General features: G+C 44.2%; 1 pseudogene; it reads right to left on the reverse strand.

Annotated features, from left to right (window-relative positions):
- Positions 1-7,633: 7,633 nt before the first annotated feature.
- On the reverse strand, positions 7,634-10,935 carry LOC114634833 (annotated as a pseudogene).
- Positions 10,936-19,350: the final 8,415 nt, after the last annotated feature.

A 19,350-nucleotide genomic window follows, 5' to 3' on the forward strand; every position in this document is an offset into this window, starting at 1 on the left:
AGAGAGAGAGAGAGAGAAAGTAAAAATAAAAAGCAGTTTCAGTTGGCCTTTGGAGCCCTGCAAATGTGGTTAGGAGTGTAACATAGCATGGAGAGCCCTGCCACGGGTCTCACTGATGTAAAAGCCACTCTTAAAGGAGCAGGCAGGTTTTTTTTTTGACTCCTATGGTAAGGAGCTGATGGTTTGTTTCTCCTAGAAAAATCTGTGACTATGATTATTGGGTTCAGCAGGTTGACAAGGTGCTTTTCTCTTGAAATTACAGCTAGAAAAAGTAAGAAAATTTTGTTTGGATAAAATATGTAAGATGTGTGTTTACTTCATTTGTTTCTGACTGGTTTTAAAAGTATAAAAATGTTCTGCATGTCTTGGCTATAGATTATTTCCCTATAAGTTATTGGGTATGATTAAAAATTTGCAACCTTGGTAAAAGAAAGTTGGCTTAAAACTGGTAACTGAGGATTGGAGTCATTCAGAAACCAGATGTATAGAGATAGAATTTAAAACAATGTCTCTTTAATGAGATATCAAAAGCTGCACTATCATACATTCATGTATAAGAACTGACAGCCAACTTTGTAACATGAAAGTAATGCATTTAGAGTTGATTTTAGAGAAAATGGATTGTTTGCATTGTTAAAAATTGGTTTTGTTTCTCAAAATTATGGTTACACCCTAATATTGCAAAAGAAACTTAAAACCAGTGTTCCAGTGGCTGCAGTTCGCAGTTCAATCTTGAGCTCTAGAAATTTTGACTCACTCATGTTTATGGTTAAGAAGAGGATAGAGCAGGTGGAGAAGATTGCAAGAGTAATAAAAGAGTAAAAACCAGCTGTAGCACAGTACAGCCCTGCTGCCACTTTTCCCAGCATTAGATACAGTGGTAGAGGAAAATTTAGCCCCCCAAGACTGAAAAGGAGATTTCAGTGTAAGTTTTATCTGGGATCAAACAAGGCCCTGATGAACTACTTGAGGAAATTGTAGACAGGCTGCTAAAAGGGCACGTAGAATTTTTAGAGACCCACAGGCAGGAGTTCCTTTTGTTACACAATTGGCTTATGAGAATGCTAACTAGAGTCCAAGCCATGCTTTCACAGCACTGAGGTGATAAGGAATGTTCTAGGTATGGGGACATAGGTCATTTTAGGAAAGACTGTCCAAAAAATAGAGGCATAGACAGGCAGCAGTATCACTCCCCTGGAATCTGTCCTCGGTGCAGGAAGGATAATCTTTGGGCCAAGCCTCAGGAAATAGGCCCAGATTAAGAACTTTCACATTTGAGTTAAGACAAAGCTCAGAGTAGGCTCAGCAGAAGCTGGTGTGACATTCTTGTTGTCATGGTCACTCTGACTAGCCTTTAGAAAGGTGTTTTCCTGAATTTGCTTTGTTGCCTCGCTTCTTCCTTGAGGAAGAAAGGTCAGCCTCAGACCCAAGGACATTTACAAGAGACATTTACAGTTTATGGTCCAGGAGCTATATAATGATTATGCTGGAGAAATTAAAATTGTGCCTGCTTCCTTCCATGACATAGCTGTGCCTGCTACAAGAGACTGGTTATTCCAATAATTCAAAACAAAGTTCAAACTTAAGATTTATAAAACTTGTGGGGCATTACAGCCTGACTTGCCTACTCCAGCTGCCATTCCAGGAAATGCGTATAGAATTATTGTAGATTTAGAAAAGTGTTTTAATACTGTTCCTTTACATCCTGGTGAAGGTGAGAGGTTTGCATTCATTGAGTATACTTGGAATTTTTGAGAGCCCATGAAGAGATATTACTAGAAAGTTTTGCCTCAAGGAATGGCTAGTAGCCTTACAAGAAGTTAAGAGTTTGAATCTTCCAGTGCATATTATTCATTGTATGATATTTTATTAGTTGATCTCTCTGAAGGAGTTTTAATGCAAGTCTTTGTGCTCATACAACGAGCTTTAAGTTTTTGGGGAGTGTTTGTTGCTCCAGAAAATATTCAAAGGCAGAAAATATTTACAGACAACTCACCTAATGCGAAGACAGTATATATAATTGGATCCATGTTAATTTTCTTAAGTTTCCCCCTGCTTCAGCACAAATAATTAAATTACGTGCTGTAGCCACTGTTTGAAACGCTGAAAAATCAGGCTTTCAATTTGTATACTCATAGTCAGTATATAGCCCATGGTTTATAATTGTTTAAAATTGTTCCCCTTTTAGATACTGCTAATTCTCAAATTTTACAAATGCAGCTTAATTTAAGAAACATGTACTTTTCCTTAATTTTATATTTATATATCAGGCAGATTATAAGCCTTATAGAAACAAGTGGCCATACAATCTTATTCTTTATATCATCAAAATAGTAATACCTTGAGACAATAATTTGGTATTTCTAGAGAGTGTGCAAGTCAAATTGCAAAAACTTGTATCCACAATTTTTTCATAATGGTGTTAATCCTTGAGGACTTATACCTAATCAATTATGGCAAATGGATGTTAATTCTGATGTACATGTGACTTGATATCTTTTCAGACTTTCTAGTTGCAACTGTTTTAGCAGGAGAAGCAACTAAAAGTGTAATTAGTTATTGCCTACATTATCTTTCTATGCTTGGTGTTCCATATAAGATTAAGAGAGAATATGGAACTGGCTATTTCAGTCAGACATTTGAGATGTTTTGCTGACAACTTGATATTGACCATGTTACTGAGATTTCTTATAATCCTTAAGGAGAAGGCATTGTGAAACAGGTAACATGGAACTTTAAAATAATATCTTCATAACTCTCAGAGAGTGGAGGAGCAGCTACTGGTGCTTTTGCCCTGGTTTTGAAGGATCTCTAAAAAATTGGCTTTTAAAAAACAAAAGAATGGAAGTTATACTGTAGAGTGAAAAATTATAGATACTGGGTATATAGAATTCTTTTTAGACATATAAAATATTCTTTAGGCACTCTTTATAAAGACATGGAGAAATCGAGCCATGAAGCAAGTTAAGAATGTGGACAGGCTAGTTACGGGAACTGGCTAGAATGCAAGTTAGCCAGGTGGAACCAAGCTGGGAACCAAGCTGAGAACTGCAGTGACAGGGCAAGGCTGAAGTAACAAGGCAGGACCACAATCTTGACAAAGATAAGCGTACAGAGAGTTTTCACATGACCCTGACTCACGTAGGTTGGGTTCCTTTGGAATGTTCCGCTATTTTTATGTTATGCCACCTTAACAACCCCTAATCCCCCTCCCCATTCCTTGGTTTGTGGTTTTTCCCTTTAAAAACCCCTCTCAAACTGGCTGTCGGGGTCAATTCAGCTCCTGCGTGGGCATACGAATTGACTGGCAGCTAGCTGTCACACATTCTAATAAACCTCACTATTGCTCCGGTACATGGTGTCTTGAGCAGATTACTGGGTGGTCGCGACTTTCTGAGACTTGAGTGAGGGTCTCCCCTCTGCGGAGGTCTTCAATACCCCCACAAAAGGTCCCCTAGAAATATTTTCCATCATGCCTTGTTTGTTCTCAATTTTCTAAATCTGGACACTCATTGCAAATCTGCTGCAAATCACCTCTGGTACCCTGAGACCAATAAAAACTATGCCACATTTATGTGGAAGGACCTTCTTACTTTTAAATGGAATGGCCTAGACCCAGTTCTCATATGGGGTCTAGACCTGGTTCTTATATGGGGCTGAGGATCGATATGTCTGTTTGATACCAAAGAAGGTGCAGCTAGACAGTTGCTGGAAAGATTGGTGAAACAGATACCTCCACATAGCCAGACCCAATTGTAGATAAAATGAATAACAATTGAGATCCAGGGAAGAGAGATCTCCCTGAGAATTCCCTTCTTTTTTCCTTTCCAGATAAAAATGAGCCACCCATGGTGATTGTTGTTGGAGGTTCTGATCCTGATGCAGGCCTCAGGACTTGTACTGCTCGGAACTTCAACGAGTCATTGACAAGGACATGGAACAGCTAGAGATTGGCATCACTAATCTGGAAAAAAACCCTCATCTGCTTTTCCTTCAGCAAAGGGGGCTCTGTGCTGCCCTCAAGGAGGAATGCTGTTTTTATACTGACCACAACAGGGTAGTTAGAGATAGTGTGGCCAGAATCAGAGAGATTAGAAATCAAAAGAAACATCAAGTACAAGAAAAACTGGTTCTCTGCCTCTCCTTGTCTTATCACCATTCTCTCTTCCATCCTGGGTCCAGTGGTGAGTCCCCTTCTCCTTTTGACTTTCGGCCCTTGGGCCTTTAAAAGACTCATGGCCTTGGTAAAGCAACAAATTAACTCCATGGCATCTAAACCTCTACAAGTACATTATCATAGACTTGATTTGGCTGATAGAGACTTGGCTGAGCTTTGCAATGACGTATCTCCTTTAGGTGCTGCATAGAACTCAGATCTATGCACATTGGTTCCGAATGGCGCGAACACAATGTGGGTACCTGCAAGGGGTGCATGACGAGGTACCACAGGGGGAGGACCCAAATTGTCTGCTTCTAAGTCCCCCGAAAAGCAAACCTGATTGCATAGAGGTTGGTGTTGATTTCTTGTGTCTCAAAGCAGCCAGCTAGGACCCTCGATATCCTAGGTGGCCTTGAGACAAATAACCCTCTCCTCCCCAAAAAGACACCATTACAAATGATACTGGGAGGATCAGGTCAATACTTTCCCCCTCTGGTCAATGCCCACTCATCTGCAGATGAGAAATGAGAGCCTGCCTCATTTAAAATTGTTAAAAGGGAGCAGATGCCGGGAACCAAACACAGGAAACTACCTGCTGTCCTAAGAGAACCCAGGAAGTTACCTGCTGTTCTTGAAAGCCTAGTCAGTGCAAGGTTAAGAAAGGACATTCATGGGTCTCAGGCCCCAGGAACTTAAAAAACATCTGGCATTTCCTGGGAGCTGGTTTTGACAATGGGATGGTCTACAGCAATAAGCATTCAATAGTGGAATGGCCCTAAGCAATGACCCTCACCCAAACTTCCTGGTTTGCTGTGTCTTCATAACCTGCACCCAAAATGAAAGTTTCAGAGCTTGATCAGAACCCCAGAATTGCTCTCATTCCTTGTGCCTCTTGTCCCTTCATTCTTTCGTCCCTTCCCTAAGGTCTCGTCAAATCCCCGCAGGCTGGGGCAGTGTATTATATTTCTCTAGACAGAATTAGTCCTGGCAAGACCATCACCCTGGAGGGAGAGCCCAGTGACACCATTGAGAACATGAAGGCCAAGATCCAGGATAAAGAGGGCATCCCCCAACCAGCAGAGGCTCATCTTTGCCGGCAAGCAGCTGGAAGATGGCCGCACCCTCTCTGATTACAACATCCAGAAAGAGTCAACCCTGCACCTGGTCCTCCACCTGAGAGGTGGCATGCAGATCTTCGTGAAGACCCTGACCAGCAAGACCATGGACATGCTAGACCACCCCTCTTCTCATTGTACAGGGAAGGGGGAGATGTTGGCGACCTTGGACCACCATCCCAGCTAACAAAGTTGCTTAATGAATTGCCTTAATGAGAAACTGTCTCTTTTGGGAGAATCTGACCTTCAGCTAAGAAAGAATTTCCTGTTCTAAGAGAACTGTTGCCCCCGGACATTCCAGGAAAAACTGCAGAATGCTTCTCGGGATGACTGACCTTATCTATCAATAGTTGATAGAGTCCCCATCCTGTTCTTTGTTTCCCTTCCTCCCTTGCCTGGAGTATATCTTGTAAGCAGCTTCCACATTAAAGCAGACCTTGACAAGACAAATTTGCTTGGTCTCTTTCTCTCTCTCACCCATGTTTCTTTCAGGTGAGGTCCCTCTTGAACGCCACGAATAACTGGACCCGCGGGTAGGGTCATTGGAGGTAGGAGCTGATGCAGAGGTAATGGAGGGGTGCTACTTAATGGTTGGCTCATCTTGCTTTCTTTCCAGCCCAAGAATGACACCACCCACAATATAATAGGCCCTCCCCCCCTTGATCACTAGTTGAGAAAATACCTCACGGCTGGAACCCATGGAGGCATTTCCTCAAGGAAGGCTCTTTTCACTGTGGTAACTCCAGCTTGTGTTAGGTTGACACATAAAACCAGGCAGTACAAATGATAATGCTAACCTGTCTAAATCTTGCCTCTTTTTGTAAACTCAGAAGCTTCAGTGGCCCTACAAAACTAGAGGATCTTAACCTCTTCACGACTGATAAGGGTGAGATCTACATGTTCCCCAGGGAAACAACAAGCCAGATGGAGACCCAGGCTGAGTCACTCCACAAAATGTCTAAAGAACTCAACCCATGGGCTGGAGAGATGGATCAGGGGTTAAGAGCACTGACTGCCCTTCCAGAGGTCCTGAGTTCAATTCCCAGCAACCACATGGTGACTCACAACGGTCTGTAATGAGTTCTGATGCCCTCTTCTGGTATATTTGAAGACAGTGACAGTGTACTCACACACATAAAAATAAATAAAGCTTAAAAAAAAAAAGAAAAAAGAACGCTGCCCATAAAACCAGGAACATCTGCATCTAACACTTTGTGGCAGCCTTTGCTCTTCACACAGGCTAGCCCATTCATAGGACAGAAGACACTAATCTATTGTTCTTCTAGCCCCATGCCATCCCCTCTGCTTCCACCAATGGGATTTTTGAAGTCCTCAGGATGACAGACAACCAATTGTTCCTGCACCCATACCTCTGGAGCTCAAACCCAGCAACTCCTCACCCTCCCACCTCATGCCATTCCTCTTCAGCAGGAAGTAGCTAGATCTGAACGGGAGCCCCTGGACCTAAAGAGGTTGGTATGTTAGGATGGAACCCCTGGTCATCTCCAGGAAAGCCTGGAAACCCGATCTGCTTCTCCTTCCCCCAACTCTGCCTGCTTGGAGAAAACTCTGGGGTAACTTGTCATCACTTCTCATCTCAGAGTTTCCAGTCAAGGGCTCAGTTTTTGACCATGGATGGACACAAACTCAGCTCCTAGACCACATGTCATCACTAAACATCCTAGAACCACAAAACCTTCTTGCTTTAGCCTGGATGTGCAACTTCCCTGACCTCCACGTGTGACATCAGTGAATCCACCTGAGAGCTGCCTCCTAAGAAACCTGCCATATCTAGTTTTAACTTGGTCTAATCTGGCCTATGTTTGTATCACTGAGAAAGAAACCACCTATCAGGAAGAAGCTGTTGCTACTTCCACCTCTCAGCAAGCTAAGGCTGTGCTGCACTATGGAGGTGGTGTGGTCCCCACCAAGTTCCAAACACTAGTCCTAGGTGTGCAAGCTCCCAGGGATGATCATAACCCCTTGGCCACATCAGTTAGAAACATCTTCTCCCTAGACACGGAGCCCAGGAACTCCCCTGTGCCATGAGACTTGTTGATTCCCAGACTCTGCCTATCTGTAGGTCACAGGAGTGAGGTGGTAGCCATCATAGCCATCTTGATTCTGTGTGGGCAAACCCCACCCTTCCCCATCCTACTGATGATCCATTATCCCTCAAAAACGCAGCACTATGCCTATGTTTGTACATTTATTGAATTTTTCCAACTCCTGAGTGTCATTGCATTTTAAACCTGTAACTGAGTTGGGTACTTGGCTTTCCTAGAGGCTGGGCTTGGCAAGATTCTGCCCTGGCTGGAGGGTAGGACATGGAGATGTTGCTGGAAGGGAGGCTTGGAGACTAATGAGGTTTCTGGCCTAGACTAGACAATAGGGCCAGGGAGGCATAGAGAGCACATGTGGGGCCCTGAGAAGTCGGTTCCCAGTGCACCTGGGGGGGTTCCACCTGCAGCCTTAGGCCACATTCTTCTAGCAAGCCCGGGTGGGAGCCTCCTCACCCCAGCTGTTCCCAAGAAGAATGGAGGGCAGGGACATAGAACTCTGCTCCTCCCATGGGGTGCTCTGTTCCAAGACATGCTCCACCTAACAACAGAGAAGGGTAAGAGGTTATAGATGCTGCCTATAGTTTGAGCCTGAGGGAAACAGCAGCTTCCCATGTCAACCTCGATGTGCCCAGGGGCCCATTACACCTCCAAGGCCAGGTCCTCTTAGTAACTTTAGCTGCTTTGACAGTACTGTTGACTCCAGAGCCTTAGCCAGGAGCAGCCGTTGAGTTTCACTCAGCATTGGAAAGAGATCTGGGCTGAGAGAGGGTTCCAGAATGCCCCATATAGAACCTAGTCCTTCCTTCCTGATCCCTACTAACCTATCCTTGGGCTGCTCACCATTCAGTGCTTCCAACAAGTAGAAGATAGGGGCTGCAAATTTCAGCACCAGCTCTCCAGAATGGAGCACCAGATACTCAAGGATGCAGCCTGCTGGGCCCCCCAGAGGCTCAACCTGCCCTTCACTGCACAGGCCCTGCCCTAGCTGAAATAGGGATGGAGTAAGTGAGACTGAGCAAGTTTGTCCAGACCCTGTCCACCACCAGCACTCTCACTGAAGCCTCTAAGGCATCCAGGCTGGTCTAGTCCTGTAAAATACTTCAGAAGTTCACTAGCAGCTGTTGTCTCAACTCCATTTCTATGCTCCCCAGTTCTGAGGAGCCAGCCTTCATCTCGGCACACAAGCCTTGGAAGCGTTCTCTGAATTCTTCTTCCTCAGGGATTCCATCTGGAGGACAGAAGGCAGTGCTACGTGATGTCCATGAGGTCTTGGGGAACATTAGTTAGGAGAGGTAGATCCCGGGAGCAGATGCAGTAGCCATGGAGTTCTAGGGTTTTCAAGAGGTTATGAACAGATCAAACCCATGCCGATTCTGGTGCACTACTCTTCTCTGGACTAGACAACAGATCCAGATGGTGGAAGGGGAAGAGCTGTTTTGTGTAGTGGTCCAGGGACCATTGTCTCATGTCAAAGAGGGCTGAGATTTTTACCTGGACCCTCCCAGACCCATCCCTCCTACTAATGGCAGCCCAGGGCAGATGGAAAGCTAAGCAGGCTTAGATCAGCAACATCACTGAGTTAAGCCTCACACATTGTGTATAAATGTGTATGTGTGGTGTGTGCCCACCTCATGCCCTGAGCACAGAACACCTCAAAGCTAAGGGGCATGTAAGGCTAGAGGTTCTGGGGCCTTACCTGAGGAGGGCTCAAAGGTCCTCTCTTTCTCATCCAAAATGTGATAGATATCTGCAGGCAGAAGCAAGCAGGTCACCAACTCTCTTGACCCCAGGGCTCCTGGGACCTCATGAGACCCTGCCCCTATGACCCACATCTCAGTTCCATACATGGCACACTTTACCATCCTGTCTGGGAGATCATGCAGCCAGATACCCACAGCATCCCCTGGCTAGCTGAAGTGCTTCTCTGCCACATAGTCTGGACTCTAGAGACAATCCCTTGCCACTCACCCCATGTAGATCCAATGAGCATTTTGTCCACTTGGAATGGAAGGATGCTTCCTGGAGGAACGGTCACCATCTTCTTCTGGCTTTGGTGGCCCTTGCCTTCACCCTGAAGGATGGATATGGGCTCAGGGGTGTAGATTGAATAGCTATGAGTGAAGTGTTAGTGACAGACCTGTCATTGGTACTGGCTGATCGAATGGAAGAGTCTTCAGTCACTGCCTGGGATGTTGCCCCACCTCTAAGTTTCCTTCCATTGCTCTGTGCCCAAATAGGACTAGGCTGGTGTTAGGGTAAGCATAACATACCTGGAAAAATGAGGCTATAGGCACTGTAAACTTGCCTGAGCCCTCCTGCCTGTGGGTCTGGGTGATCTCCACGTCCTCCATTGTCTGCAGCACCGCAGTGATGACAAACACATCATCCCCATGATTCCGAAACTGTTGTAGGTTTTTATTCTCAGGCTGCTGCAGGTGCCTACAGAAAAATTGCTAGGGCTTGCCCACCATGGACTAGCCTCCCTCTGTCCCTTCCTGCTTACAGGTGTGATGGAAAGGCTAGGGAATCCAGGAGTCTTTGGAGGCCATGCTTGGGAACCCTTCCGGGGCATTCCCAACAGTGTCTAGGTGATTCTCAGGGTAATGACAAGTTCAGACACAGAAGCGAATGCTTATGCCTGTGGAGGGACTCCATTATGTATGATCCATCAGTGTTCCAAGTCCACATCATCCTCTTTCCATAACAACCAGGAGCGCAGCCTGATTCCAAGGGACTTGGAACCTTCCTTGATATCCTGATCTTCAGGATAGAGTCCTGGTAACCAAGGTTTAACAACCCTCCCCACCTGACATTGTTTGCACTGTTCCCTTCCTCTTGGGCTTCCCTTGTTCAGTGCTGAGAGATAGTGCCTCAGAACCCTTCTGATGCCCAGAACCCAGCAACCTTCCCAAGAAGCATGGCTCCTCAAGGTAAGAGAGCTGTCATCCCTTCAGAGGCTTACCTTTCACCTTTTATGATCTCCCATGTCTTCTGAGTCTCACACAGTATACACATACTCATGGAGTCACTGGAACTGTCAGACAATGTAGCCCCACCAGAAATTCTCCCTTCTGCAATCGGTGACATCACAGCCACACTGCCCTGAATGTTCCCATCGATGATGTCAGAGAGTTGCAAGGGGCCAACATACACTGGTTCTAAAACGAGACCAGCTCCACAGTCCTATTCCAATAGCCACTGCCTTGTCTTTCCTCTGTAGCAATGGGGCCTTTAAAGAACTCCTCACTCAGGAAATAGGGCCAGAGGAGTAGAGCTGAACGTGCCCAGTAACATGGCAGGCTGGGCTTCACCCACTTCCTTCTTCTATTCAATATGGGGGCTTAGGATGTGGAAGAGGGGAGCAGGTAAAGGAGATACCTGGTTCTGGAGCACTGGGTTCTAGGATGTCTTTGATTGACAGGTTGACATATATCTAATGGGGTTACCATAACCATGAGGTTGAAAATCTTCTGCTCAGGAGTTAGTAGGGCTTAAAGCTGGTCGAATTCTGAAGGCAGTCCACTGGGATGAGATCTCCTCTGCTGCTCCCCACCTCCTTGAGCACACTCTTGACCGCTCTCTCAAAGGCTGATGTCATGATCCTGGGGGCAGATGGCAGAGGTCCACACTTAGTTGCCTCCAGCACTCTGGAACCCCATCGCCTCAGAGTAGCCTTGCCTTGTTAGTCCTGGCACATCCTGCCCGACCAACACAACACAGATGACACTGTTCACTCTGTGGCTCACATATCTGTCTCTCCCTAGGGTCTCTGGCACTTGACTGAGGAGGAAGAGGAGGAGATAGCCTGTATCCACAAGTCCTGCACTATCCGCACCATTAATTACTGTGTGTCACCCCTGGTCACCTGCTGAAGTCTAAGATACCCCGTTGGGCTCCCTGGCTGAGGGCCAAGGCTGGGGAAAGAACTTGAGCCCTCACTTATAAAGGACTTGGCACAGGAGCCCACAGCAAAGCCAGTGTTCGGTGGTTCATTCCAGGGTTTGGTGGTTTCCTCCAGGCTCTCATGTACAGCTCTGTGAGTTACCTGACCTCCTTTAACCTTCATGGGTCATAGACCATAACAGGCCTGAGGCAGACAACCTGTGCAGGGTGGAGCAACAGTTACACCCCTAGGTCATCTGGTCTCATGGCTAAGGGTGGAGAGTTAGGCAAGAAGGCCCTTGGGGATCAGGGAGGGACTTGTGGGCCAGGGAATCAGCATTCAGCCCAGAAGCTTAGAGAGTCCCCTTTTTCCCTCCCTGTCCCCCTCCCCCCCGCATCCTCCCCCTGGAAGCATGAAGCCGAAACCAGGCTGGTCCAACTGTATCTGTAGTGGGTGGCCTCCATATAAGCTAGATCCTAGCTGCTAGGGTCTCTTCAATCTGTCTGGTATAGTGGGGCTTCTGGAAGTCTGAATCCCCAACTTAGAAGCAGGAATCAAGGCCATAGAGTAGAGACCACACCAGAGTAGGGGCTGCTGGGCTCTGGGAGTGTGCCCTTCCCCCAGCCTTGAGCAGGCCTGAGAGACCTTGTTTACCACAATAGACCAAATAATAGGACCTAGGTGGAACTACCTACCTTGACTGCAAGTATAGCCTGCTAAAGGAACTGCCTGCTGAGCTTGCCTTGAGACAACTCTGGCCTGTAATTAAGGATGGATTCCCCTCACCCACCTGGGCTGAAGCAAGAAGGGGTTCTGTGTTGGAGGTAGGGCTTCCCCTTTAAATTGAAAGCTGGACATTAAAGCATTGAGCCTTGATCAGAGACCTTTGTCTTGGCTTCATCTCTTCTTGTCCTCTGTCTCCCTTTTGTTTCCAATCCTCTTTTCAGGTGAACCCAGTTGTGTTGTGGCCACTGGCGGCCGCAGGTGGTGCCTCAATGAGGAACCTGAAAACGGGGGAGCAACTGACAAACAGCTGAATGGTGGAGCTTCACGGAAAACATAAAAAGAAGGAGAGTATCCTGAGCACTTGGTAAGTAGCAAACTATATTGGTAGTAGCGCTAGTGGTAGGTAATTTTGGAGGCCACGTTTGCAGGAAGTGTGTTTTATGGAATATGGTCTAGATACAAATAGGTGTTGACCCGACCCCTATCTCACCTAGGAGGTGACAGCAATTTGGGACCGGAGAATTTCCAGACAGTCATTTGCTGCAGCCTAAGAGCTGCTTCAGGTGAGAGGAGCAGGGTCAGAAGGAATTGGAAAACTAAAATGCAGGGAACTAAGTTGAAAAATTCAATAGCCACCTGCTACATCTGTTAGGATTCGAGCGCAGTTTGGACAGACAACACCAAAGCCGATCCGATCCGGTTCCAAGGGAAGGGGTTTATTTGGGGAAGGGAGTGGGAGAGAGGAACGGGAAGATGGCGAGTGAAGAGAAGACGAAGAGAGAGAGAAGTAGAGAGGAGTAGAGGCCGGCCATGACCACGTGGAGAGAGGAGGAAGAGAAGGGGAGAGGGGAAAGGATAACCTGCAGGTGCTCAGGGTTGAGGAGTAAGAGAGAGAGGAGGGGCCAAGCAGCCACTTTTATAGTGGGGAGGGTTACCTGCCTGTTGCCAGGTAACTGTGGGGTGGAGCGTACCTGCCTGTTGCCAGGTGACTGTGGAGGTGGAGTTTAACAGATTGCTAACAACATCTCCTAAAGAACAAGATGAAGTGTTAGATCTTGAATATGAGAGAGAGAAAGAAAGGGTTTCAGAAAAGGAGTTGTCCTCTCTCTGAGCTGTGTCAGCAAAAAAGAATGAAAAGACTGTTTCAGAGCTATCCTAGGAACAGGAGGAAAGTCAGGAGATGTCCTGAGTTTCTCTTTGGCTTCTAGATGTCTTTGTTGTCTGTCCTTGGCACACCAATGTTCATGTGTGTCAATTGTTTGTTTTTTGTTTCCTTGTCTAAATGTTTGGTGTTCTATGTTTCCTGTTCAAAACACAAAAATGGTTAAAGCTCGTATCCACCCCTTGATCTAGTTTAACCTGGTTTTAAAAGCAGTCTTACTATGCACAGCAGAGGCTGATAAGTTACCCTAAACCTGTTGCTAAGAGTTGAGCTGAGCTGGAAAAGTGTTTCCAGGAATTGATTGTCAGCATAAGCTGCTCTTAAAGGGACCAGCAGCATTTTGGATTCTATAAGGAAGTTGAGAGTTTTTTGTCCCAGGAAAATCTCTGTGACAAGGTGCCTTTCTCTTGAAATTACAGCTAGAAAAAGCAAGAAATTTGTTTGGTCTAAATATATAAGATGTGTAGCCACTTCATTGTTGTTTCTAATTGGTTTTAAAAGTATAAATGTTCTACATGCCTTGGTTATAGATTATTGGCTTATAAGTTATTGGGTGTGACTAAAAATTTGCAACATTGGTAACAGAAAGTTGGCTTAAAACTGGTAACTCAGGGTTGGAGTCATCCAGAAACCAGATGTATAAAAGATAAGATTTAAAACAATGTCTCTTTAATGAGATATTAAAAGTTGCACTATCATGCATTCATATAAGAGCTTGCAGCAAAACTTTGTAACATGAAAGTAATGCACTTGGTGTTGATCTTAGAGAAAATGGATTGTTTACGTTGTTAAAAATTGGTTTTGCTTAAGAAACTTAAAAATAGGCCTGGTGAGATGGCTCAGTGGTTAAGAGCACTGACTGCTCTTCCAGAGGTCATGAGTTCAAATCCCAGCAACCACATGGTGGCTCACAACCATCTGTAATGATATCTGATACCCTCTTGTGGGGTGTCTGAAGACAGCTACAGTGTATTTACATATAATAAATAAATAAATTTTTAAAAAAAGAAACTTAAAAATATAGTTAAACTGCCATTTTTCCATTGGCTGCACTTGGCAGTTAAATCGTGAGTTTGGGATTGTTTTATTCGCCCATGTTTATAGAAAAGAGGAGACAGCAGGTAGAGTTAAATAAAAGTATTTAAAACAGTTGTGGTACAGTGCAGGCCTGCAGGAAGGATAATCTTTGTGCCAGGCCTCAGAAAACAGGCTGAGATTAAGAACATTTACATTTAAATTAAGACAATGCAGATTGGGCTCAGCAGAAGCTTGGGTGAGACATTTCTTTTGTCTTGGTCTTCATGACCAGCCCCTAGAAAGGTGTTTTCTGGAATTTGTTGATTGCCTTGGTTGTTCCTTGTTGGGGGAGGTGTTAGCCTCAGGCCCAAAGACATTCACAACAGTTTATGGGCCAGGAGTTACAGATATGATTATGCTGGAGGAATTAAAATTATGCTTGTTTCCCTCATTGGCCTTGTAACTGTACCTGCTGGCAAAGGAATTCCTCAACTTGTCTTAGTCCCTTTGCATCCGCTTCCTTCCAAATTTGTTAAGAATGTGAGAGGACAAGATGGTTTTGGTTCCTCTGATGTGTATTGGGTCCGATCTGTCACTAACAAGAGATCTAATCTTAACCCAATAATTGAAGGAAAAGGATTTGAAGGATTAATAGATAGTGGGGCTGATGTAACAATTATTAGAGGACAAGATTGCCTTCAGCTTGGCTTTTATCTGATACACTCACTCAGCTAAAAGGAATTGGTTATTCAATTAATCCAAAACAAAGTTCAAACTTAAGATTTATAAAACTTGTGGGGCACTACAGCCTGACTTGCCTACTCCAGCTGCCATTCTAGTAAATCCATATAAAATTATTATAGATTTAGAAGTTTTTCATACCGTTCCTTTACATCCTGGTAAAGGTGAGAGGTTTATACTAAGCGAATTTGCTTGTAATTTTTGAGAGCCCATGAAGGATATCATTAGAAAGGTTTGCCTCAAGGAATGGTTACATTATATAAAAAAATTTGTTGTTGCTTTAATAAAAAAGGTTAAGCATTTGAATCTTTCAGTGTATATTATTCATTGTATATTTTATTGGCTGATCTCTCTGAAGGAGGTTTTCTGCAAGCCTTTGCTCTAATACAATGAGCTTTAAAATTTTGGAGTGCTTGTTACTCCAGAAAAGATTCAAAGGCAATATCTTTAATATTTGGGACCTCAGTTATATCTTAAGCAGATTGTGACACAGAAAATTCCAATAAGAATGGGTAGTTGGGGCTGGAGAGATGGCTCAGCCGTTAAAGGCTAGACTCACAATTAAAAATATTAGAGTTCAATTCCCAGCAACCACATGGTGGCCTACAATTGTCTGTAATGGGATCTAGTGCCCTCTTCTAGCTTGCAGGTGTACATATTTAAAAAAAGGTTTACTTTTAATGATTTTCAAAAGTTGTTAGCAGATATTAATTGGCTGAAACCTCATCTTAAGCTTACCATAGGAGAACTTGAACGACTGTTTGACATTCTCAAGGGGGATGCAAGTCCTAATTCCCCTTGACAATTAACTGATGGAGGAGGAACAGCTTTTCTGAAAGTAGAGTAAGCTGTTAGTTATCAAAAGATAAATTATATAGACTATGATAAGTTGTTGGCCATTTGAGTTATTGCTGCTGATGTGCTCACAACAGCCCTTTGGCCAAAGAAACTATTAATGTGGATTCATCCTTCATCTACAAGTAAAGTTTGAATATCCTATTATGAAACTACTGCAGTGTTAATACAGGATTGTAAGAATCCTGAAAGTATTTTGGATGGAATGTTTATTCCTTATTCCAAATAGAAATTAAATTGGTTATTGAAAAATACTGATATTTGGCCTATTACAAAACAAACTTTTAGGCAAATTTGATAATCATTATCCATAAGACAAGTTGTTACAGTTTTCCTCTATGCATGCTTTTGTATTTCCTATAAATTTGCATGCAGCCCATAGAAAAGATGTTTACTGTATTTACAGATGCCTCATCTATTGAGAAGACAGTTAATTAGATCACATGTTCACTCTCTTAAGTTTCCCCCTGCTTTAGCACAAATAATTGAATTATGTGCTGTAGCCACTGTTTGAAATGCTGAAAAATCAAGCTTTCAATTTGTATACTCATAGCCAGTATATGGTTTATAATTGACTAAAATTGTTCCTTTTTTAGATATTGCTAAGCCGGGTGGTGGTGGCGCACACCTTTAATCCCAGCACTCGGGAGGCAGAGACAGGCAGATTTCTGAGTTCGAGGCCAGCCTGGTCTACAGAGTGAGTTCCAGGACAGCCAGGGCTATACAGAGAAACCCTGTCTCGAAACCCCCCCCCAAAAAAAGACATCGCTAATTCTCAAATTTTACAATTATTTATACAAATATGGCTTAATTTAAGAAACATGTACTGTTTCTTAACTTTATAAGACATTTAAAAGCTAAAATTGGATTGCCTGGATCCCAGGGCAATGTCAGAGCAGATTTGTATACCAGCCAGATTTTAGACCTTACAGAAAAAATTGGCCATACAATCTTATTCTTACATCATCAAAATAGTAATAGCTTGAGACAATAATTCAGTATCTCTAGAAAGTGTGCAAGTTAAATTGTAAAAACTTGTTCTCAGGGTCCTCAAATTTTTCATAATGGTGTTAAGCCTTGAGGACTTATGTGTAGTCAATTATGGCAAATGGATGTTACTCATTTTTGATTTAGGAAAATTAAAATATGTACATGTGACTACTGACACTTTTTAGGATTTCTAGTTGCAACTGCTTTAACAAGAGAAGCAACTAAAAAGTATAATTAGTTATTGCCTCCATTATTTTTCTATGCTTGGTGTTCTGGATCAGATTATTGGCAATGGAACTGGCTATTGCAGTAAAACATTTGAGATATTTTGTTGACAATTTAATATTATCCATATTACTGAGACTCCTTATAACCCAATGGGATAAGAAATTGTTGAACATGCACATCGCACTCAAAAAGAAATGGCTCCTTAAAACTAAAGGGGGTGGGGGAATTATACCCTCCAAAGTCACCAAAAGCACATTCTTGCTTTTGTGTTATTTGTTTTGAATTTTTTGCAAACTGATGCTAAGTGTCAGTCTCTAGCGGATCGCCACTGGCATCCAGTCACTTCCAGCTCATTTGCCAGGGTCAAATGTAGAGACCCTCTAACTAAATACTTGGAATGTTCCCGACCTTGTTTTAATTTGGGGTCATGGCTCAGTCTGCACGTTCTCAGAAAAAGAAAATGGAGCATGATGGCTGACTGAAAGATTGGTCCGTCAAGTGGACACAGATCTTGAGGCTAATAATTGTGATTCTAATTATGAAGATGGCTCAAATCCCTATGAGCCAGCTGATTTAACCTGGCATGTAGTCTCCATTGATACTTAAAGCCACCCACTATACCTGGTGGCCAGACTTTGTGTCTAAATCCCTGTCAATCAGCAGTTGGATTAGACACTGGAACATTTCTGCTTCCAACCTTATTTTCTACATTGCTTGGATTAATCATATTGCTTTTAACCTTTTGAACTTTGTGTCTCAAGTAGATAGGTTGCCCTCACACAGGATCGCTCTCAGCAAGCTCAGCTATTCATCATGACAGTCATCGATCGCTATGAAGAACTACATCGATTGCATGACCACAGGTCCTTTGGTCTGAATGGGGCTTTGGTCTATTTGGGAAAGAGTGTGCCACTGATGGCCAGTTAGTCAAAGACGAGTAAGAGTGTCTTGAGCTCCTATAAACTTAAGGCAGAGGGATACATCAATATGCTATGTATGTTCCTCAAAGATGGGTGATATAGGAGTAATATAGATGCCAACCTAAGCCAGGCACGGTCGCCCAGCCATGCTGTACCCGAGATGGGATGAAATATCCATCCAGCTGCTGGCACTGCTCATATTTTATAAAACTAAAAAGGGGGAATTGTGCCCTTCCCCCAGCCTTGAGCAGGCCTAAGAGACCTTGTTTACCACAATAGACCAAATAATAGGACCTAGGTGGAGTTACCCACCTTGGCTGCATGTACAGCCTGCTAAAGGAACTGCCTGCTGAACTTACCTTGAGACAACTCTGGCCTGCAATCAAGGATGAATTCTCCTCATCCACCTGGGCTGAAGCAAGAAAGGGTTCGGTGGTGGAGATGGGGCTTCCCCTTTAAATTGAAAGCTGGACATTACAACACTGAGCCTTGAACAGAGACCTTTGTCTTGGCTTAATCTCTTCTTACCCTCCACTCTCCTTTCATTTCAAACCCTCTTTTCAGGTGAACCCAGTTGTGTCATGGCCACTGGTGGCCACAGGGGAGGGGATGAGTAGCAGGGTGGCTCACCAGGATCTTCACCTGTACTGAGGTGTTCGGGCTCACCAAGTAAAGTAATGAGGTGCTGGATGCCGAGCAGGGGTCTCTTGACTCTTCAACATGGGAGCAATGGGAGCACCAAGCAAGAGGTGTTCTAAAGGTGTCAGGACACAAAAGGGAAATGGTCAAGCTGAAGCAAGAGACATTCAAGGAGCCCTTCTTATCAGAACAGTGGGCTCTGCCTGCCCTAGCCTATACATGTTTGAATATACTAGACTCCCAGAATTATGCACTTTCAAATGGCTGGAGTATATGTCATATGAATTGCTTCTCAATAGAGGCAATTATTTTAAAAGCTCTGGACTCCCAGGGGGCTGTAGAGATGGCCCAGCAGTTAAGAGCATGCACACTCTTACAGAGGATTCAAGTTCTGTTCCTAGCACTCACATGGTAGCTAGTAACCAAGTTACAGAGCATCCAGTGTGTTCTTCTGCCCTTCATGGGCACTACACACACATGGTACACAGACACACAAGAAGACAAAGCATAAAAGAAAAATAAAGAAAAAGTGCTTTAAATAAACCTGGAGTTTAGTAGAAGCACTCAATGTAGCTGCAGGCTCCTCAGAGCCAGAGTGTTCTGGTGTCAGGTGCTGTGGACCTACCTTCAACACACAGTTCCTCACAATCAGCCCTCCCAGACAACTCTTAGGCTTTGGAGCATTGTGTCTTGAGGCCCAGGTTTAAGGTAGTGCTCTTGAGGGTGTCCCTTCTCCCAGGCTTGGCCATGGTAGGAACAGGCTGCTGCCAGGTCCAGGTCCCTTCATTGACATCTCCCAGCTCTTCAGGGATGGGATGTTTGCAGACTGTCCAACATTTGCAGACATATTGC

Source organism: Grammomys surdaster, unplaced genomic scaffold (genome assembly GCF_004785775.1).
Source record: "Grammomys surdaster isolate TR1022 unplaced genomic scaffold, NIH_TR_1.0 1129, whole genome shotgun sequence".
In the NCBI taxonomy this organism is placed as follows: Eukaryota; Metazoa; Chordata; class Mammalia; order Rodentia; family Muridae; genus Grammomys; species Grammomys surdaster.